This window comes from Falco cherrug, chromosome 2 (assembly GCF_023634085.1).
Source record: "Falco cherrug isolate bFalChe1 chromosome 2, bFalChe1.pri, whole genome shotgun sequence".
NCBI lineage: Eukaryota > Metazoa > Chordata > Aves > Falconiformes > Falconidae > Falco > Falco cherrug.
This window is the reverse complement of record NC_073698.1, coordinates 34,379,223-34,402,410: the sequence shown is the minus strand read 5'-3', so window position 1 is coordinate 34,402,410 and position 23,188 is coordinate 34,379,223. Positions and strand designations below refer to the sequence as shown.

The window sequence follows — 23,188 nt, the reverse complement described above, 5'->3', positions numbered from 1 at the left end:
TTAGAAACAACCTCCTACATCAGTCTGTCAAAAAGCACATTCAGCCAACGTAACCCTTAGCACACTGCTACTCTGGTATCTCAGAAGATATTGTAGGACTCCTTCCAGGTGGACATCACAACTTTTATCCCCACCACTCTTCATCACATATACCCTGCACCTAATCCTAGCCTTATTTAGCCCATTCAACAAAGCTCATAAGAAATACCTCCAGAACGAACATTTTTGGTCCCAACAGTGAAGTTGCAATGCTGCAACTAGGCTCCAACCTATAAGTAACAAATCCACAATGTCTCCCTCCGCTCCTGACACTATGAGCCATTATATCCCATACCGCCTAAGCATTCAGGTGCTGTAACACAGAACACTGAAAGAACACAGCAGCACCACACTGGAGCAGGTGTAGAAGGCATCAAAGTGCCAGGTACAAACCCAAAAACTGGTGCAAGAAACTCAGCTATAAACTTGGAAAGCTTAAGTCTTGGGACTGAGAGCACCCTAGCTGAGCTGAATGATGCCTCCAGCAAGCCACTGGATCCAGTCCCATTTAGGGTTACTAAAGATGACTGTAACCATCTTGCATTGCCTTTTCTGTGAAATTAGGAAGATCATTTGTACATTTAAAATCAAGAACCAGCTTAGCTGCTTTAAGATTCAAATGCAGATCTGAGTCCTGAGTTACTGCTGAAACAGCTCAGCTCAATAAGCACGGGGACAAGTGACTTCTGATTGAAATCTCCCAGTGATTTTCCAAGACAGTCTGCAGAATTAACTCTAGCCTAGAAGTGTTTAAGTTGTGACTTAACAGAAATGGAAAGCTGAACACCCTTCTCAACACCATCTTTGATGTGGGAGGAAGAGGGGAGTGAATGAGAGGAAAGGGAAGAATAAAGACATCAGCTGGAAGTTTCGGACTGAAGGACTGAAAATGATCCTGGGTGAGGTCAGACAAGCACATGGATGGTAACCGCACCATTTCACTCAAGGTTCTAACTCCTTTCTACCAGTGGAGGTTAAGGATGGATCAAGCCAGAGCCATTCCACCCTCTGCAGAATCACACCTTTTTAAGATACTGTACAAGTAATATATCATAGAGTCTGGTTTGCTTAAAAAGGGGGAAAAGCTGAATGATAACACAGTTCTTGTAATGCAGAAATCCCAAACCCATGATGATCTTTGTGTATGGTCCACACTAAGCATAAATGCTAACAATATAGTCTACTGCATTCCTCACTGACAGATTATTCCTATTCAGAAATACTATGAAACTGCACAGAACAGGGGCTTTCAACCATGTCCTTAGACCCAAGACATCTGCAGTCACCAAAATGACAAGCACGAATAAGTTAATATATATTACTTGGCACAAGAATTTTCTGAAGGTTCAGTATTTCAACTGCTCACACAAAATTAAAGGAGATAGGAAAACAACATGGTAAGGGGGCATCACCGAGGAAGGAAAGAAACACCTTAAGGAGCAGCCTGAAATCTTCTGAAAGCATCCACGCTGCCTAAGGGAAACTACAAAAAGTAGCTGACATAATGAAAGTCAACTGAGTGACCTTTGCTGAGCTTTCATTAAGGACAAAGAAATCTTTGGTATCAATAAAACCCTGTTTTGCAGCGAGGCTGGAAACCAGCCTATGTCACCATGGGCTCTCAGTACATATATAGCAAGGAGGACAGAGAGCAATAAGGTTCATCTGTTAAATATAAATAAGCATTGGGTTTTTTAAAAAAAAATGAATTGGCACATAATTCAGTCAATACAAAATATGTTAAACGAAACCCCTCTCTTCCCTACACCTCATGTAAAAGCACATGCTTACTCCAAAGACAGAAGAAATCACAAATGCAAGCAACAAGGTCTTCTTTGCCATCACCAGAAGAAAATCCCCAACATATTTTCATCTTTTCTTTTTTTTTTTTTTTTTTTTTGGCAACTACCTCTTTTAGCCTGAATATTTAATACGAGGCAAAATTCATTTCCAGACCATTAACAGTAATGGCTCCAGCCCTGTTTACAGACTCCCCAACCCCTGAAAACGTTCCTCTTTTTAAGTCCCTTTTATTTAGCACGTTCATATAACACAGCTGCTGTACACAAATCCAGCAGAGCGCTGCTGGGAAATCTGAAGAAAATTACGGTGTAGTTGAGGCATTTTTTCCTCTGTACCCTCTCCTGTCAACATGTTCAATGCATAAAAGGTAGCCCCAAATCAATGTAAGTGTGTGTAGACATAGAGCAATGTAAATAATTGATAGATGGTGCAGCAACAAAAGATCAGACTACCACCGAAAGGCCAGTCCTAAACGGCGAGCTAAAAGAGCTCAATAAAGTAGCGAGCTAAAAGCTCATATTGCAGTGAGGAAGGCTCTCCCCAACTTTACTACTGAGGCTCTTGAGCTCTGAATAAAGTATCTGAACATCTGCTAAGATAAAGAGCAAGCCTCTCTAATCTGATCATGCAAGAGAAAGGCCATGCTGGGTTTTAGTCACTCCTCCAAGCAGTGTTTGCTCTTGCAAAGTAGAGACAACACAAAAGGAAAAGTTAGCTATAACTTGCCCTAAAGCAGGGGCGCAAGGGCACTCCAGGGGGAAGGATCCACCAAATCCTCTCCCCTACTTCCTCATTCTCCTGAGAAGAAAATAACCGAATCTTGCATTTCCATAGGCTCGGTGCATGGTATAAGAAGAGGTTACAGAGATGGGACATCACAACGCCATCCCACCCTCCCTCCCCAAATCATGTAAGATGTTCCCTCCCTGCCTGCCCACCCCACCCCCCACCAGATGAAAACTGCTTACCGGATTCAAACACCATTTTGCAGCTGCTAAAATCACACTTTTTGGCATATAGACGCATAAAAGAGAAGATAAGGGCAAATTTTCAGACATGGTTATGTGACCTAGCAGCCTTGGCTATCTGTAGGGCTTTGAAACTTTTCAGATCGTATTTGGGTTACTAAAGGCTCAGCTCACAAACAAACTACATTACTTGAACTACAGTTAGATAAAAGCCATGTAATGTTACATAGCACCTACTCTACATGCCTGCACAGATATATGCATACACATATCAGTTGCAGTTACATAAACATACTCTATCCCCATTTTTGTGTATGTGCACATACACACACATATGTATACACCAAAATAAATACACAAAATGTGTGCTGTTCTACTGACTTGACTTTTTACTTTTGGTGTAGCTGTTTTGGCTACCAAAGAAGCAAAACCCCATAACCTCCCACATCCCTATACAACAAGGGGATATGCAGAAGCGCTCCTCTTTTGGTTCCAGTTCAGTCACCGTCACCCACTTGCTGCTCATCACCACCTCTCTACTGCTGGGAGAATATTTAGCTTGATCTTCTCCTCATCCACTGAAGGCCAAACAAACAAGATTAACTGGACCACCCCTAAAAAGGACAGTGTCCCCCAGGTACTGCAGAGCGAGCCTGCACAGTCTGCCAAGTCTGCAAGAATTTACCAGTCGGTCTACCAGCCTGGGGAACAGAGCAGCGCTGAAGTCTCTGTCTTGTAAAGATAACATCTGTGCATAGTTACTGTCAAAAAGGGGAGAAGTTCAGGTGCAGGTCAGGCCTTCACCACCTGAAAAACACTGTCCACAAGCACACGGTCACACTCAGCTTCCTGGTGACCAACAGCGTGACTGCCAGTCTTTCTAAGAACTTCGTGATGGGTTGTCTAAAGGTCTCTTATCCTAACAACCATCAGGTTTTGTTATGAAGAACATTTCCAAAAGCATGGCCTTGTTTAGCAATCTAATATGGATCCAAGGGCCAGCTTTGAACAGTAACATTCATAGCAAAGACCTGCTTCTCTCCTTGCTACTACATAACGGTACAAGATGCATGCTAACCTCCAGTAAATGCAGAGGCTGGGGAGTGAGGTTTGCTGGTCTAAAACTCTTGGAAATCACTAAAGTCCGTTCTTTGATTCTGCCTTTGTAGTTAATTCATCACTATTGGTAAATACAAGAAAAGAATCAGATGGTCTTATTTCCCGGTTGATAAAATGGGAACAAGGAGACATTCAATTAAGTTGAGAAGCAACCAGTTTTGAAAAGATAAAAGGAAAGCAATTAAAAGCACATCAGCCTAGATGTACTTGCTCAAACCCCTTGCTACAGACATGACAGAAGTCAAAAGCTTAGGAAAATTATTAAATGTTTTTGTAATTAGACCAAATCAGCCTCATTACATAAGGATTTCTTTTTAAACAGAATCGAAAAGACCGGTCGTAACACAAGACAAACCTCCAGTAATGCAGACTACAACCACACGTCTCTACAGGCAGGATTTTGCTGTAATTTTTTTCTTTGCAACTGCTCACTTCTGGATTCATATTCTCCATCAGAAAAAGAACAATATATTAAACACTCCAAAACCAGAATAGAAGGACTACAAGTTTGATATTACACTGCAAATGTCTGCATAGTCTAGCTCATCAAGAGGTAAGTAGTACTAATTATGGAGAGAAAGGAAAACAAAAGATCTCTCATTGCTTCCTCTCCTACAACACTCAGTACAAGCTATTTTATCCAACAGTAAATTTGCAAAGACAGGATTAGTTTCACATGTTGTCATAAGATAACCAAATTACCAGCATTAATAACTAACATTAGTATCAAAGATACCATACGATTTTTTATATTGCACAAAAACCTCAAAAAGCTGGTTAAAAAACACACCAAGAAAACTGTAAATTGATAAAATTCCAAATCCAGTTCAGAAATTTCTGTAAACCAAATGAATTATTCTTGTGACACAGAACAAATGTTTCAAAAGGCACCCTCAAGTGGCTTCTGGCATTTAATAGCACCTTTTAAAGAGCGTTAAAGATCACAATCCTATAAGCAACTATAACAAGAGAGCAGCAGATAAGTCAGATCTCACTGATTTCAAAGGGAAAGGGTCTCAGTACAGAGACAGCTGAAGGGCTGAGCTCCAAGACAGCTAAAACAGGATATGAGGAACCTTGTGAAAGACGGTGGAGAGGGGAAGAACTGCCTGATGCTGGGAGGTTTTGCTCTTTTGATTAACGAGTACACACCAGAGAACTAAGTGGTGGCAGTGGGAGAAAGAAACATTAGGGGAAACCAAGTATAATTGCTTTGGCTAGGTGCCAAACTTCACAAATTACCAGTTGCCAGCTTGTACCCAATACTGATTTAAAACTGTCAACTCTTCTCTAAAAAAACACTTCGCCCACAAATTAGTAACACAGTCATTATTTTTAAATCACCTGCAGGTAAAAGTTAAGTTTACTGAAGAAAAATCTGCTGGCCAAAGACAGACCTCCTCTTTTTTTTTTTTTTTTTTTCTTCCCCTCTCCCAACTGGACTATAAATGCACACAAAATAATATATATTAAAGGGGGAAACTGAAAAAAAAAAAAAAAAAAAAAGGCCAGCAGAGATCAGGTTCAAGTCAAAAGTTTCTTATTCCAGGCAACCTTTTCCAGCCAAGCATCGGTAATTCTAGACCAGGGAGTTAAAACTCCCACAGGACTTTTTCAGCATTCTGCAGAAGATGCTACAGGATCAAGCTCAGTAAAAATCCCTGTTACAACTTCTGCAACACAGATTTTTAGCATTCTGTGGATTTCCTTTTGCAATTAATTTATTTTTAAACTTTTCCAACTGGACTGTCAAGCACAACAAACAAAACATTACTGTGTATTGTAGCCATATAAATACTGTGTGATTTGCATTTCTATGTTTGAGCATTTGAGCACTTTCAGAAACCTGAATTTAACTGATGTGCGCCAAATATCAAGGGGCACAAACTAATCCACACGGAACTTGCTGAAGCCTCCCCTTTCCCAAACACACACGGACTTCCAAGCCTTTACTCCTGTCAACAATGTGTATGTTGAAGGCTGCATTCAGCTACTCTCCCAGGTTGAGAAACATAAAGGGTCTTACCTTTGTAGTACCTTTAAAGAATCTGTATTAATATAGAGCAGATTAGGCAATGTTTCTGTTGTTTGCCTCTCATTTGCTGTCAGCTGTCAGCAATACGAGCAGTCAAGAGCCTCTGGAGCAGGCTGGTATTAGTCAGCTAGACTTGAATTTCCAGTTCTTTTACATTGCTGTCTATTTTCCTTCATTAAGTTAGCCTGTCCTACCCTGGTATCAGATTACACGGAGCCAACATTTATAGCACCTTGCAAAACAGTCGAACATATCACATACCTAGGTCTGCCTATACCTGTTGCCCTCAATGTTTAACCCTTGCTATCAAAAGGGAAAATGTCTATTCTAGAATGTATCACCTCAAAAACGTTTCCAGCAGTCAGTTTTCCTTCTTACCTGACAGCTATGGGACAGCGTGAGATTTCGTTTTACAAACTGGAGGAGACAGACAGTCTATGCCAAGGGCAGCGGCTCTGCAATGCCCGCAGGAACAAACCTGGACCCAGCAGCAGAGAAACTTGTACCTCCAACGAGAACCATGGCCTGCAAACACTTGCTGCTTACTTCAGCAGGTCTCCGAAACCCCAAACGGCTCGCTCTGTGTTCAAGACTACATAACTACACTACCTACCTCCTCACCACCCTCCAGACCCAGCTGCTGGAGCAGGAGGCGGGCGGGCGGGCTTTCAGCACGTGACTGGTGCGGCACCAGTGGATGGCCTTTCCAGCCCACAGCTCTCCCACGCCACCAGCTTCCCTCTGCCTGGCCAGGATGCGGTGCTGCCCTGGGCTTGGCTCTTCCACCTACCTTCTCCCTGATAGCTTTTAGCCCACATTCCCTTTCTGGAGGGTGTGCTGCTAATCCTATTTCCACAGTCTAAGGTGCACAGTCTAAACAGTGGCAAGTTAAACTGCACAATGCTGAAAAAAAAGTAGCTGCGATTTCTCTTTTTATGCAAGATGCATGGCCATTCCTGTGAACATCAGCTGTGATGGTGACACTTCAGAGGACTACACAAGGTATGATGGGTACCTTAGCTTTCCTACATGCACATCATACACCTTGAAATTAAACAGTTTTAGCAAATAAATATGTATGTTCTAACAACTCATGCTGGGTTGTTCTGGCAGGTTCCTTCTGGGGACAAGTGGTCCATCTTGCTAAAGCCGAGAATACAAGGTAATACACCATTACACTCATACAAGCGAGCGAACTCAAGAGAGCACGGATGAAACACACAAGAAGAATTTTATTTGCTGCTGCTTCTACCTAAATCTTCTCTTAAGTAACGTTTTAATCCTTCAGATAAGAATCACAGACCCAGTCAAAGCAAAGCAAAGAATAAATGGCTAAGAGGGCTTGTGTGGAGAAACAGTACAGCCCGTATCACAAAGCACTGCAACTAACACTTAACTATAAGCTGCTTTCTTAACATGGCATTAAGCAAGCATTTTGGTCTTTGAGAAATTCTAGCTCTGGATTTAGAAGAGCACTTACATTTATATTTAAGTTAGCGTTGTGGTTAACAATGACATGTGGGTAAAATATAGATAGAAACATCTGATTTTCAGTCCTACTTATTTATAAAGCTTATCAGTTAAAATACAGTTTTGCAAACTGTGCCTGAAGCTTTTTAATCTATTTGTTGCAAAGATCCTCACTTAATTTCTTGTATTTGTGGGTAAAGTTAAGTACTCAGGCACACATTTCCAATGGTTATACCACAGGAATTAATCAGTGAGGTTTTTCACGCCAGGCAAGAGGTGACCTGTTTTCTCCAGTCTGTAATCAGACACAGTACAATGCCCCAACACACACCTTCCTTACACATCCCCAGGGGTCCATTTTGTCACCGGTTCAGCCACGACCATCGAGATTACCTCTTTTATGTGTTCTTTTTGAAATAGTTTGATGAGTGAACTAAGAAAAGTAGTACTGTGATTTTTTGTTGTTTTTCAAGGCTTAGATAGTCCAATACTATTACTAACATAGCCAAGGAGCTATTTTTGAGGTTGGGACAGGAGGGACACATCTGTTAGCAAACCTCTCAGAAAAATTAGGAGAAATCTCTTACTTTATCACAATCACAATGCTAATGTTTGTGCTAAGCTTTCATACATATTTAAAAAAAAAAAGAACACAAAAAGCAACAAAAAAGCCCAACCCAAGAATGAACGACAACACCTTTTAACATTTCACAGGCAGAAATACTTGATTCAAAAAAGCCTGTAGAAACAGGAATGAAAGGTAATATAAGGAGAGCTGCAAAGTACCAAACCATACCTACAGTCAGGCAGATTGGTAAGGAACAGCTGCAGACAGGGAAGTCAGTGATGTCAGTCAGACTTCATGAACACCCTCCCACTAACCTCCAGGACTGACCGACCAGTCTGTTGGTTTTTTTTTCTTCACTGTTTGTCTTTTCTAATGTAATTGTCTGGGGTTTTTTAGCATGAGTGCATTCAATTTTATTTTTGCCTTAATCAGTTTTTTTACTGTAGCTCAGACAGCATTCATGTAAGAAGAATTCATGTAGGCCACAACAGACTCGTTCTCTTAAATGGGGTATCAAAACGAATTCCATGCCTTCAAGAGAGTCCCCTGTATCAAGGCATGGGGTTTGTTACTCCTGTTCAAGGTGAACTCTTCTGCCTGACTTCCAGTGGATCATATTTTACAGTTCACTGTAGCTGCAACTCATTTCTCATCTACAGGCCTAACAAAAAAAACCCCACTTAAATTTGTTTAAAACCATAAAACGAGGGATCTAAGCTCACAGGCAGAAGGGCTAAGGCTCATTTGGGCCTGTATGTTTCTGTTCAGCACAACAAGTCACAGCTCTGATCTGGTACGTACTTTCTACAAGGGTAATTCATACTAGCGTTCTGGTCACAGCTTACCACAGAGAAAGGCAAGAATCAACAAAATACTCCAGATATGCTCAAGTAAACATGACTAGTAAGCATGCCAGAAAGGGAGCAAAGTCACCCACCAACCAGTTTGCTCTGAACTCAAGGAATACTCTCAAAACATTAGTTTAAAATTGAACTTGAGATTGGAAACAACTTTAATGAAGCACCAACACACACATGCAGAGACAAGGAAGGAGCAACATGGCCTTGGTTGCAAAAGGTGAGTATTACATACTCCAGAAAACAAAACAAAGCAAAAAAACACCCCAACCCACTGAACCTTAGGCTCTAGCTGTAACTTGTTTGGTACACAAACTACCTTGTTACTAGACAGCCAGCTACTTATGGGCGTGGAATGCACGGCACAAAGAGCTCTATGTGCAGGTTATCCCAATAAACTCACCTCATGTGGACGCACTGAATATACCTCCATTGTATGCAGAAAAAAGAACAGAATTTTCTTGTCTCTAAACCTTCCTGAGACAACTTTTTCATACCTGCCTAGAGACCATAGGTTTGGGTTTTTTTCATTCTCAATCTTTGGCATCATCTTTCTTTCCCCTGTTAGCATCTTCAGCATTAACTCACTTGATAAACATTAGGGCTATTGTTTGAGGTGCAAAGGCTTCTGCATTTCTCTTATTTCCCTACTGGACATGTTCTTCTCATTTCAGCCAGCTTTTCAAAAGGTAACACCCTATGTCCAGATTCCAGGTGTTTGCCAAGTCAGACATTCACTGAACAGTTGTGCTGTTTTCACAGCATCACAGAATGGTTGGGGGGTCAGAAGGGAACTTTAAAGATCATGTAGTTCCAACCACCCCTGCCACAGGCAGGGGCATCTTTCACTAGATCAGGTTGTTCACAGTCCCACCACAACCTGACCTTGACCACTTCCAGGGATAAAGAACCCACAACTTCTCTGGGCAACCTGTGCCAATGTCTCACCACCTTCAACATTAAAAACTTCTTCCCTATGCCCAATCTAACCCTACCTTCTTTCAGGCTAAAACCAATGCCCCTTGTCCTGTCACTACGGGCCCTGGGAAAAAGTCTTTGTGAGTTTTCTAAGACAACTATAGAATCACAGTATAGGTTGGGTCGGAAAGAAACTTTAAAGGTCAACCAGTCCAACCCTCTGCAATGAGCAGGGACATCTTCAACTAGATCAGGGTGCTCAGAGCCCCATCCAGACTGACCTTGAATGTTTCCAGGGATGGGGCATTTACCACCTCTCCGGGCAACCTGCGCCAGTTTCACCACCTTCGCTGTAAAAAATTTCTTCCTTATACCTAGTGTAAATCTACCCTCTTTTAGTTTAAAACCATTATCCCTCATCCTATTGCAACAGACCCTGCTAAAAAGTTTGCCCCCATCTTTCTCATAAGCCTCCTTTAAGATCCAGAAAGCTGTGATAAGGTCTCCCTGGAGCCTTCCCTTCTCCAGGCTGAACAACTCCAACTCTCTCAGCCTTTCTTCATAGGAGATGCTCCAGCCCTCTAATCATCTTCAAGGCCCTCCTCTGGACTTACTCCAACAGGCCCAGGTCCTTCTTATGTTGGGGTCCCCAGAGCTGAACAAAGTACTCCAGGTGGGGTCTCATGAGAGTAGAGCAGAAGGGGAGAATCAACTCCCTCATCCTGCTGGCCACGCTTCTTTTGATGCAGTCCAGGATATAGTTGGCCTTCTGGGCTGCAAGCACACATTGCCAGCTCATGTCCAGCTTTCCATCCACCAGCACATCCAAGTCCACAGATATGGAATATGGTGGTGCCTTTGCCTTTTAAGCCTGCATAGCAAGGGTGGTCATCTCCTGAGCCAACACGGTGCCTTTTTTTAAAGGCAGCCCTTCACCTACTTGTTCAGCATTACCCCTCCCCAAAAGCTGCTGCTCGTTTAAATCAATGACATGCTGAAGGCCGCCGAAATTGGAGGAGCATTAACAGTATGAAGAGTACAGGCGTTTCTGCTGTACTGAACATCTATCCAGAACATAACATGACATATCTGGTTCACTTAAATGTCTGCAGAAAAGAAAATCTTAGGTAAAGAACCAAACAGAGAATACTGCATCTAAAATCATGCCTTTAAAACTTCAGCAAGGCAAGAGACCATTTACACAGTTATAGTGGAGAATAACATTCACTCAAGCCATAATGAAAATTTAGGTAATACTTTTTAAGCTGCCAATTTTAATGCACTCGAAAATGCAATGTATTCACTCAGCTTATTCTGGAAATGTGTGTGCTTCATGACAGTTAGCGTAATTACAATAACAAATACACTAACTTGCAGCTATGTAGGATAAAACAAACTAATATTCCCATGCCATTTGTACATTTTTCTTCTTACAGATCAACGCAGCTTAAATTTTATGTTATAAATTATTTGCATGGGGTGGGATTAAGAAAGGAGACTACTTGTCTGGGGAATTTCAAACTAGCAAACTCTGCTATTAAGAGAATATAAATTATCTCCTGACTTGCTGCTAGACCAACAATTCCCACCGAGGGGTTTCAAACAGTGATGAAACACAAGTTAAAGACCAACAAGATTAATATAAAAAAGCAAAAAGATTTCTCTTAAGAGTGATGTGGAAAAGGAATGGGGTCTGCAAAGGTCCCTCCAGGGAAAGCAGTGTCTGGACAGGCCAGTCTTTCTCATTTCGTAATGTCTGGGGAAACGTTCACACTGAAGCCTAAGTCACTCTCACATGAGCACACACCTGCTCCTGGGAGACACGGGAATTCACTGCTAATGAACTAGACACAGAATTTACGAGTGTTACATGAGAAGACCTACAGAATCAGGGTATTCTGGAAAGTTTCAGAGCCTCCACAAAGCAGGTGTAGAGATATTAAAGCCTCACCTCTTCCTCATTTCATCGTTCAAGTTCCTGTGTCTTTTGCAGAACTAAATCAGGCACCAGAGGTGCCTGCTGCACACGTCACGCTGTCATCCAGCCATAGCCCCTATTGCAGGGGTCCACGAGCCAGCCTGGCTCCCCAGGTGCAGGGGGGGAAGCAAGGCAGCAAGGCTGGGGGGAACCAAATTGCATGGGGAAAACACAAAATTGCCCAGTCACCTTGGGCCGAGTTGTGTGCCCAAATTGGTCTCATCCTGCAACAGAAAGCAGCACAACCTCGCCACAGCCACTGGCTCACAAACCTGGAGACCTCTTTCTACCTCCTCTCAGCCCTGCAGAATGAATCATACAGATATTACTGCACCTAGGCTCAAAGATTTTGATATGCAGCTTGTCAGATCAGGAGATGACCACTCTTGCTACACAGGCTTCAGAGGAAAAGGCAACACCATATCGCACATTCTTACTCACACAGGCAAACATGCACATGCAAACATGCGCCCCCACACACATGCACTTGCCCTGCCTCTCAGGCACTGTCTGAACAGGGCCATTGCACAAGCCCACCCATCCCTCCCAAAATAGAAACCCTGATTAGTGTCATACCCAGGAGAAGGGTCAAGCAGATATGCACCGACACAGCTTCTACTGTCAGGAAACAACTTTATCCTATGACAACTTTTCCCCTCTGACCCACAAAAAGTAGGATTTTTCCTGACGATCAAGTCCTCTAAATTCAGATTGATTCTAAGAACCTCAAACACCTCCATAAAAAAGGACTTTGGTTGCTCAAAGTTCTCCCTGTAATCAATAGGAGGAAAAGTGTGCTCCATCTCCTGGAGATGAAAGGCCTTTCTTTGAGTCACTTGACTTGCCTAAATTATGAGGAGCTGATCCAGGCCTCAACTCATAGAATCTCAGGAAGGTGTGGACTGAAAGGGACCTTTACAGATCATCCAGTCCAACCCCCTGCCATGGGCAGGGACACCTTCCACTACACCAGGTTGCTGAAAGCCCCGTCCAGCCTGGCCTTGAACGCTGCCAGGGATGGGGCATCCACATCTCTGGGCAACCTGTGCCAGGGTCTCACCACTCTCATGGTAAAAAAGGTCTACCTTATATCCAAACACACCCTCTTTCATTTTAAAACTGTTATGCCTTGTCCTGTCACTACAGGCCCTGGTGAACTGCCTCTCTCCATCATTCTTATAAGCCCCCTTCAAACATTGAAAGGTCGCAATAAGGTCTCCCTGGAGCCTCCTCTTCTCCAGGCTGAACAATCCGAACTCTCTGAAGCCTTTACTCACAGGACAGGTATTACACCCCTCTGACCATTTTTATTTAGGCCTCTGGGAAAACAAGTGTACAGTGTGGATGAAGCAAGCCCTCAGCCTTTCTTGCAGCACAACAGCTTCATCACGCAAGAAGCTCCTCAGCAGGTATCAGCTCTGTTATGAAAACTTGCAAATTATCATAGAAACCAGAGACAGAAAACATTCTATCACTTCTACCCTACCCTTTCCTCTCCCACCATGACATTCAACCTGTCACAGGGGAAAAAAGAAAAAAATCCTAAAACCCAAAACCCAAGGGAAATCTGAGTTTAAAGTAGAAGACTAACTAGTTAAACACAAAGTAATGCAGGGATAAGTTGTTTTACATAGCTTCTAATCCATCCCTTTATTATTCCTCTGTCTCCTTTTTCTTTTTTTCTGCTGCCTAACATTTCATCTACTTTTGTGCAGTCTCAGTGGCTTGCTGTGATCACAGATACAATACATTAATATTAGTATTATGAGTAGGTGAGGAAAAAACCCCAACACTATGCCTTTTTCAAGGTGCCATGGACTTCAAGCAGTTTCATGGAAATTTTACTATGTGTTCCCCCCAGAGGGTTGTGCCCCATTTGTACCTTTCCTCTCTCAAACAAGACAGTACTGAGAAAAATGGTGCTCAAAACTGAAAGGAAACACATCAGCAGAAATATGCTGTCACTGTGAAAAGCTTCTAGTGCAGCTATGTTAAAAATGCGAGAGCTGGTGCCTTTCAAAGAGGCAAAATGCAGTTTTGCCCTTGTGGTGCTGGCTCATGGCCCTGCGGACACCTGGTGGAACCAGGAGCTGCTCCTTCAGGGTCAAGGCACTGCTGAGAGCTACGAGTGGTGCCTGCTTCTATGAAAGCAGCTTTTCTGCCAAGCACAGAACTATCTCCCCACCTCTCACACAAGGTGCTTCATCACCTGAGAAAAGTCAGGAGAAAAAAACCCAACACACACACCCCCAAAACCCCTTACCCATCTAATCTTACTGCCCCTACAACCCTTCCACTCTTCCTCACCCTGAGGATGTGCCTCTCAGGCTGAGCGCCTCTGTTTTAAACAGCACGTAGACAGAAATATTTCATCACACAGCAAAGACATCTCTACTCCATGCTGGCTAGTTAACAAATACACAGTTTAAGGAAAAAACCCAATACTGTGGGAGTTATGCTGTCACATGAGGAAGAAAGCATCAAGTCAAGCAAAAAGGTTGCAATGAATCCACACAGTTTCAGTTCTAACATAATCTTGATGTGCAGAGTACTTGGTTCTCTAAAATCTGATGCGGGGAAAGATATTATTAGAGTTCTAGCATCAATAAATTAACTATGTTGTAATAACATGCCTATCTTCAGAAATCATGAGACCTACTTATCTTTTAGACAGTTTTGTGTGCCTTTTCTGCGCACTTGTAGCAAGCTGTTTAACTGAAACCCAGAGTTGCCTCAGAAACACAGATCAACAAGCAGATTCAAATTAAAAAATTAGTAATTATAAAAAAGAATCACTCCAAAGATCACAGGATCTTACAATACACACTCAGTGGGTCAAGTAACATGGCAATTATCTGCCCAGAAAGATATTAATGAAATTGCATAACTCCAAACACAATCTGTCCACTTCTCATACACATTTAAAAACTCCTACTCTGGCAGCAGTGGAAAAAGAAACACTGAACCTCAGCTCTCACTGTGTTAGGATAAGTCCCATGGTTACTCTTTTACAGTTCATGCTTCAAGAGTTCAAGTACTGCTTTCTGTTGCACTAATTAAATTCTGATCTTTACTCTCAGGTATCTAAACAAGGGTCTCGGAGGGATAACAAAGTCAAAAGCATACAGACATGAGTACACTCTTGAAAAGACAGTTTGTTACACAATGGCTGCCGGGGGCAGACAGCAAAGTCGTCATCTCTGGGTGCATCTGCTCCCCTGCTCGTGGTTTAACTGACAGGAAGCACAGCCGAAGATACCAGGGCCCAGCCACGAGTGTTTCCTGCCCGCACAGCCGCGTCCCTCCCGCGCTTGTCACGGAGCATGCCTGCCCTCCTGCACAAGCCACGGCCTCCCACGGGAGGGAGAAACTCTGTGACACCTTCTATAAAAAAAACAAAACAAAACAAAAAACAAACCAAAAAAACCCCAGAAGAAAAAAAGCCCACGCACAGCCAGTCAGCCAGATGGATAAAAAGTAATCAGGTCAACCGTACTGAAATGTGGCCCCAGAAGGCCACCAAAGCAGGGCGTAAAACACCAGTGGCCTGTTCTTGCCGGGCATGGCCCAGGACAGCACTCAAGCCAGCTCCAGAGGTTTTAGAGCCTGGCCTTCCTCAAACGGGCTTGTACACCACCAAGAAACCAAGTTACTTGACTTAATAGATGAAGAGGCAAACAATCCGAAATCTTCACAAATGAACCACAACCAGCAGCAGAAATCACATTGCCAAATGTGCATGTCTACTTAATGGGACTGCACTGTCCTAGAAAAGGTGACAGGTTAGATGACCTGCGGGGCTTTTCTAACACTAATACCTAGAGTAACACCTGTTAGCCTACCACAAAATTGAAACACTGAAGAAGTATTTAGTACCAACGGCATAAGCACAAGAAATAATATAGCTTAAGCAAGTAAAGAACCAACTGCTAGACAAAGCAAATTTTCAGTGAAAAGCAGTAACGGCAGCATAGCTGTAATTTCTGTGTTATCTATACGTGAAGCACTATGTTATTCTCAGCCCCTCTCTAAGCAGTCTTCTGTTCAGTCTTGAATTACTCCATTATGTCACCCGTCAGAAAACATCTTCTCCTTAGCCAGCCTAAAAATTATACTTTCAGGTGGGATGAGAAATTATTAAGATGGCCTCATATCCTTCCTCCACCAATTGCCAACTGCTGGTATAAAACTGAAGAAAAGAAATTTTGAGCTGTATCTGCAGGGTTGCCAACTAAAGCAACAGAAGACATGCCACTAGTGCTAAATAAAATTGGGAAATACATCAACCAGTAGATATCTACTAGATTTAACACCATCATCTACGGCTATAGCCAAGGGGCATTTTCTGCATAAACTTAAAAGCAGTAAAAAAAAAGCTTTTATCAGATTTCCTAGGGTTTCTAGCACACTTTACCCTTTATGGAACCCAGGTTCTCCATCCTAACATGCTCTCCATCCCATCCCAGAACAGCGCAGAATAGAAATGCCTACACATGGTGACGGGCACTGTTAGTAAAACAGCCATTTCAAAGTCAGTGGTCTGCAATTTCCTGAAAATGACCAGGCTCCAAATTCTCCTCATTTCTAACTAGAAACCCATTCTGTAACTAGGTTCCTCCAACAGAGCATGCTTTGTCCCCAGCTTTCACAAGCTCCCATCTGAGCTCTGTGACCATCTGGGTTATCCCAAAGAACCACAGCTGTTCAGTGCTTCAAAAGACAAGACTAGTCTCTCCACGTCACTGGGCACTTGACCCCTTCATGCCTTGAAAGTCGGAACTAAAGTCCTAAACCAGGACAGACACAACAGAAAGCTGGTGGAATAATTGTAGTTTGATGCCGGCTTAAAACACAGGTCCCACCCTGGACAAATACTCAAGTAATCCCAAGCAGCCAACACATTTTAAAAAGATACTAAGTAATGGTTGCTCAAAACCCTTTCTGAACAAAAAAGCCTTGCAGCATGAGCTGAACCTTACTAAATTTTGCTGGATTGGCAAAACAGCTTAGAAAAGAACTGAAAAAAAAAAATACATTATTTTCCATCTCAGATTCCAACAATACTATGTAGCCAACAGCATTTTGTAGATTTGTTTCTTAGTTTTTAAGTCACGTTGGTCATATCTTGCAACATGTACTGGCAGGATTCAATGTTTTCCTAAGAAAACTGGGGTGGCAGATACTGACACTGATCCAGAAATAGTTTACTCTCAAGCTGGATATTCTTTTTAACGCTGAAAGTTCATCTGTGTCCTGCTAATGAACTACAGACTTAATTACAGCAAATATTTCAAAATGTTCATACATATTTATTTCAATGGTGTTATTACTATTGTATTAGCTCTAAGCATAACACATAAAAAGTTATATGTACAAGCATAATCATCTCTATTATATTGATTATACACAATTAAATTAGCCAAAAATGTCATGTAACACAATCACACGGCTAGATTAAGGGTGGGGGGGTTCTTTTATAAATGATTTTGAGGCACCTTAAGATCATCTAAGTTTTCAAACTGTATATTTTAAGTAAAAATGGAAAGGTGAATGTTGTGGAATTTGTATTTATAAAAGCAAAACAAAAATCAGGATGTCTCCGTTGTTACAAAATTGAAAATGTAATCCTTGAAGCTGCTGCTGCATGTCAACAGCAAGGCACCCCCATGCTCCAAACAGCCTGCCCCTTGCATGTCTTCCTCCAACTCTGTTACAGATAACAAGGGAGGAGTGGTCTCCACAGAACTGTTTTTCCTGCAGAACAGCTATGAGTCAGCTTGCCTCATGTCTCTGTGACTAGCAGCCTAATTGCCTTGCTACTCATGGTTTTTTGGGGAGGTAAGTGGGATCACACCTCACTGAAGCACCAAACAGAGAGGAGCAAAAGTGAAACCAAGCTGATCAACAGCCACTGACCAGGCTCCCTGGACAGCAAGAAAGAAATTGCCTTCCTGGATTTGTATTTGTTTTAACCAGCTTCAACAGAGGGGAAACATGATTTTTAATCCTACAATGTCCCTTTAATAAACACTCCAAAGAAGACATTTTCCAGATAACCAAGGTATTTTTTACAGTGTTGACTTACCAAGCAGAGCACAACAACCAGCTTTTCTGTTTGCACTACGAGGCAGTACAGAGCAATGAGTTAATAATTTATCACGGCATTGCTCTTGGCAACTGACCATAATCAACTTTTAAAATTCTTCCTCATTCTTACATTTTTAGCCTCAGCAAGAATACAGCATTCTTAGAGCTTCAGCTCTATCTGAACATTTTCTAGCTAGGAGGTTTAATCTGCCCAAACACCTGCCTTCTTCCTGTATACTTCCAGGCTCAGAACAAAGGTCATCATTTCATTTCAATAATCTGATTTAGCAGACAGGAATAACTAGAATATTTTAAAACAAGTCAAGAAGCTAACATTCTTTCAAAAAGACACAGCAGTGTGGTTCTTGTTCCTGTGTTTCCTTCCCCTTCTTCTCCCAGAGGGAAAAAGAATGAAAAAGCCCAAGCTTCCCCCTCTACCAAAAGCTTTTATTTGTACATGCTCCCCAACTAAAAAGCAAACACCTTTTCTCTCATTTTATATTACCAAGACTTACACCTCTACATAATTTTGGGGAAAACCTAACTATAACGTTAACACACCCTTCCTCTCAATCAGAAGCATCTAGCTGTGGTGTTCAGACAACTCATTGGAATGCAAGCTTTTAAGAGAGCTTAGATGTGATGTGTAAAAAGAGAGTTAACTGTTCTATCACTTTGTTGAAGCTTTGGCCATGGAAAACTATCTTCTTCCAAGGACAACTGTGCTACTTGGTCCTCCCCTTATTTCTCAACCCCAGCTCTTACAAACTCTACCACTTCAAAATCAATCCCTGACCTGGTTCAGCCAACCAGCCCAACAACTTGCCATGGCATGGACACCTGACTTGCCAGCTTGGCTCACTGTGGCTGAACCAGATAAGGGGTTGCTCACACAAACAGTTCAGACTGCGGATGGGAGGGGAGGGCAATAAAACACTAGGAAACAAACTGACACTATGCTGTCAGTGAGGAAAACCAAAGGTGGCACCCCTCAAGCAGCACTAAGGTAGCTGGATGAGTGCTCTGCCATGGAAACATCTAGGAATGATCATGCCCACCTTTAACTGTTTCACTAAAAGCACATTTTAAATTAAATCAGACTGGTACAAGTTTGTGTGCTCACAAAAACGTACGTCTAGAGTTTAAATTGCAACTTTAGCTCAACTAGTGCGGCTCACTGTTGAGTCAAGAACCTAAGGGCAAGCAAGCTAAGGGCCTGGGCAGATGCTAAATGAGCCGTTTAAGGATTTACAACCCATGATCTCTAAGACAATGCATTATCCAAGTAAAACTTGCTTGGTTCAAACCTCCTTTCTGTGCTTCAGGGCATATCCATGTAAACCACTGCCACATGGGTTTAACGGGATGTGCAGCCAAACGACTGGGGTGGCTGCACACGCAACCTTCACTTATGAGTGAAAACGAGCAGCTGGGTTGAGGCTGAAGCACCTTCAGTGTGCACGTAAACTCAGTAAGCACAGGGTGTGTGGAGATACCAGAGGCAGCCTCGAGGCACTAGCATAATTCTGCCATCCAGTTAGTAAATACCAAGCTTAGTATTTACACACAACAGACAATGTAACAGGTTCTCCCCAAGGCAGCCTCTGTCAGAAAGCTGTTTCTCCACACAGGCATCTTTTTTCCTGATTTCACCCCATCTAGAGATGCTCATGTAAGGCAGCAAAAATTAACCCATAAAACTTCCCACCGATTTTTTTTTTCTTCTCCACTAGACATGCTGCATGTGTATAGCATGTACGGATAAGTGCTTCTGTGTCGCTTCTCTCGTGGCAGCAGCTATTTTCAACTAATAACTGCTATGGTCTCTCCCCTCAAACGCACACATTTTAAATCACAGTATATCAATAAAATATCGTCACAGCTCTTTTGTTTACAAAGTCTGGCAGTACAAACCAACAAAATGCTTCCTAAGGGTGCCCTGCATTCAAGTGAACTTAAGAGATGCTTTCAATATTACAAACATCAGAATCCAGACACAAAATGTACCCTTTCCAACTATGTGGCTTTAAAAGTATTAAATGTTTTCTTCAAATATCCCTATTATTTTTAAATAAAACATTTGCAAGACCAAGATCTTAGCTTGTAGTTTAGGAAAAGTTTTCTGATGTTTCTTACTGTTGAGAATTATTTCTAGGCCATTACCACTGAAACAACACATAATACAGCTCATTTGAAGGACCGTATCATAAAACGATTAGCTTTTTATAAAAAGAAATGGTAGAATGTTGTGTTACATCAAGCATTCATAATTAGACATATGTCTTTCAGAAGTGCACATTTAGGAAAATATTCTACCAATAGTAACTTCTTGGTTTTCTTCTCAGGAAACCCCTCCACAACCCATTTTTAAATAGCCTAAATTAACACATTTCTATACTATGGCCCTATCAGACAAATTAAAACTGTATTTCACTCAGTTGTTTCAATAGCAACTTATTTCATTGTTGCTTTTAGCTGACACTAAAAGAAATATGATTTTTTTAAGAAGAAAAGAGCCAATATTTTCAAAGATGCCAGAAGCCATCCCTAGCAGTCAAACTTGAGACTATTTCTCAACACAGAAAGTTTCATTTTCATTCATAGGTCTAAAACCACCTTTGTAAAGAAAAAAAGTCCCCAAACAGACACTTCCTCTCTGCAGTTCCTTCTTTTGTTTATTTCAAAAAGAAAAAAGTTGGTTGTTTTTTTGAAGAAAAAAAAAACCACCACAGGATGGCTGCCTCTCAGTAGCACAACACCAAGGGCACCTGGAGCCCTTTGCCAGGCTCACAGAGCTCTTGCCAAGCTGGTTCAGAGGTACCAGAAGACAGGGAAGTAAATTCTTGCGATTTGTGCAGCATTCTCTGCACTCCACAGCACGTAAGCTTCATAATTATTTTCTTGATGGCTAATACCCTTGTTTGCATGCTTGATTTAAAGGCAGCATGACAAAGCTTGAATGGCTACAGCTGTAAAGGGTTTACAGGTGCTTTGGAGAGGCAGGGAAGACAGCACCACAAAACAGCAAACATCCCAAGAGAACAGGGGTGGATAACATAACCAGAACCTCTGAGGACAATGTCAGTCAAAACTGCTTTCAGCAGACAACGTGGAAGCCCTGGCACTTTCAAGACACCGTTTTCATGAAAGCTCTCCCTAAGAGGTCATCTTCTGGTCAGAAAGATGGTCTCCACTAAAAACAAACCATGCCATCACATCCTTGGGCAACTATTCTTGTTAGCTCCAAAATTGTCTAGTGCAGAACAGGTAGCACTTAGGAGAAAACTAACAGTACCCTTGTCAACTTGCTTTTAACTTGAAATCGAGTCTGGTTGGAAGAGCAAGTTAAACATTAATTTTCTGACAGCAGTCAGCCTGTAGTTTCACGATCATATTTTGCTGCTTCTTTCCCTAGCTACAATATAAAATTGAATGAACACCAAGACAGGCAAGAACTGGAGAAGAGTGTAAGTGAATGATACAAAGCTCGTAAAAGCAAGGTAGTTTTCTCCTAACCTGTCAGCTTTGTTAACTCTCTCAAAAATTCCCATGAAAAACACAAGTAACCCTAGAGGAACGAACATACAGCATGACAGAACAGCATATGCAGCCACAATATGTATTAACATATTTTTTTCTCTCAACAGCAGGCAGCAATTCGAATCAACCAAGCTCACCCCTTTCTTCCAATTCTGAAACCCACTCTCATGTGGGATGACATTTATACTGAACCCACTTCAGAAGTCAAACCCTTGCCATGCAAGAAGGCGAGGCAAATGCGGAAGGAGCTTACAAATGAAGCGATGAAACCGTTAGTATGCTAACGGTAACCATTCAAGAAGCACTTGAACACTCCCCTCAAAATAAAAAATTTGGTATATTCACACAGAAATGTTGATGTGATGATGAGTTAAATATAGGGTATTCTAGAAATAGACTAAAACATCTAATTATAGCAGCAGGCAGTGACATTCAATCCATCTAAAAACAACCTTTTCCCACAGTTTCCAACCTATGTATTTAGTATTCTTATTCCCAGCAACTTACCTTAACCACAATATTTCCCCCCCCAACACAGACAGAAATAATTTTTACATGCAAGTTTAAAAATTGGAGGTGCTTTCCAGGCTAACAAAATGGCTATCATTGTCACATTCAAACCTGAACCTAGCACAAAGTGTCACATGACCCAAGATGACTGATCTCTTTCAGGACAAATAAATGACCTGAGCTCTAGCCATTCGATGCCTCGCTAAAGATAACTGGTAGGTAGTGAAGGTCTAAAGCACATCAAGGTAAGAATGCATAAACTTTAGTCTATCTAATGGGATGCTTTTAGCACAAAGGCTGACACAGCAGGAAGCTCTGCCGCAGGACAAGTCCATACTGAAGAATAAATTGTTTTTACCTCCACACAGATTAGCCCGGTCAGGTCAGGAGAGTGATAATGTCCACAGCCTTTCACATGGCTTCTGCGGACTTTCGATAAGCAAAAGACTTCAAATTTCAGTATGTATAGTCTCTGTCAACTCCTTTATCTGTGAAGGAACATTTAAGTAAGATTTAAGGAAGCAAATCGTCTCTAAAGCACATCAGTGGCATTAAAACGATAAGCACAGTAAGTCACTGGCATATGGTAGCAAAGTTTCAGCGCTTATGGAGCGGATTGTAACCAAGGCTGGAAAAGTGAACTCCACCTCCTGCCACTCCTGTGCTGAATCACTCCGGTGGGGAAAAGTCCTCACTGCTCCTCGCATACCCAACAAAACTTCACAGAGTTACCAACAATGTCAGTGAAAACAACAGAATCTGCAGCAAAAGCTGAGAAACTTTTGCTAATGCAAGAAGTGAAAGCTATTTTGGAGATCAACGCTTCTCTTCTGAGAGGGAAATTCTGCATTTTCTTACAAAGTCTTTTCCATCAGCTCACTGAACAGTTTTACCAAAAAGTCCCCTCCCTTGAATACAGCTATGCTGAAAAGGGAGAAAAGGCTACACTTCCACACCTCGTGTATTTTTATTTATTTTATACACAGAAGTGTCCAAAGAGTAATGCACACCACTGAAGTACGAGTTCGCAGCAATACTGAAACATCAGGCTATACCAGGCCAACAACATTCTTCAAATCTGGACGTTTACTACTGGGGTTTTTTCTTTCTTTTTTTCCTCATTTGAGTGCCAAGATCACTGACTTGGCAATTCTAATATTCAATGGATGAAAAAAAGAGCACATTAGAAAACAGGCACTTCTGTAAAAGCATGGGTCTGGAAATACAGTTCAAGCTAACTGGCATCTAATCATACCACTCCCATGGCTCATCTCACAACAACCACAAACTCAATCC

At 41.9% G+C, this 23,188-nt stretch overlaps 1 protein-coding gene across 6 annotated transcripts in view; it reads right to left on the bottom strand.

Annotated features, from left to right (window-relative positions):
- ELF1 (E74 like ETS transcription factor 1) overlaps positions 1 to 23,188 on the bottom strand; it is a 92,245-nt gene that overhangs the window by 45,344 nt on the left and 23,713 nt on the right. For 2 of the 6 annotated variants that reach the window (XM_055703333.1, XM_055703332.1), the window contains exon 3: positions 22,251 to 22,380. The exons of the other annotated variants lie outside the window; for them this stretch is intronic. The gene's annotated coding sequence lies outside the window, so the exon portion shown is untranslated. The remainder of the gene's footprint in view (positions 1 to 22,250; positions 22,381 to 23,188) is intronic. 6 annotated transcript variants of the gene reach the window in all.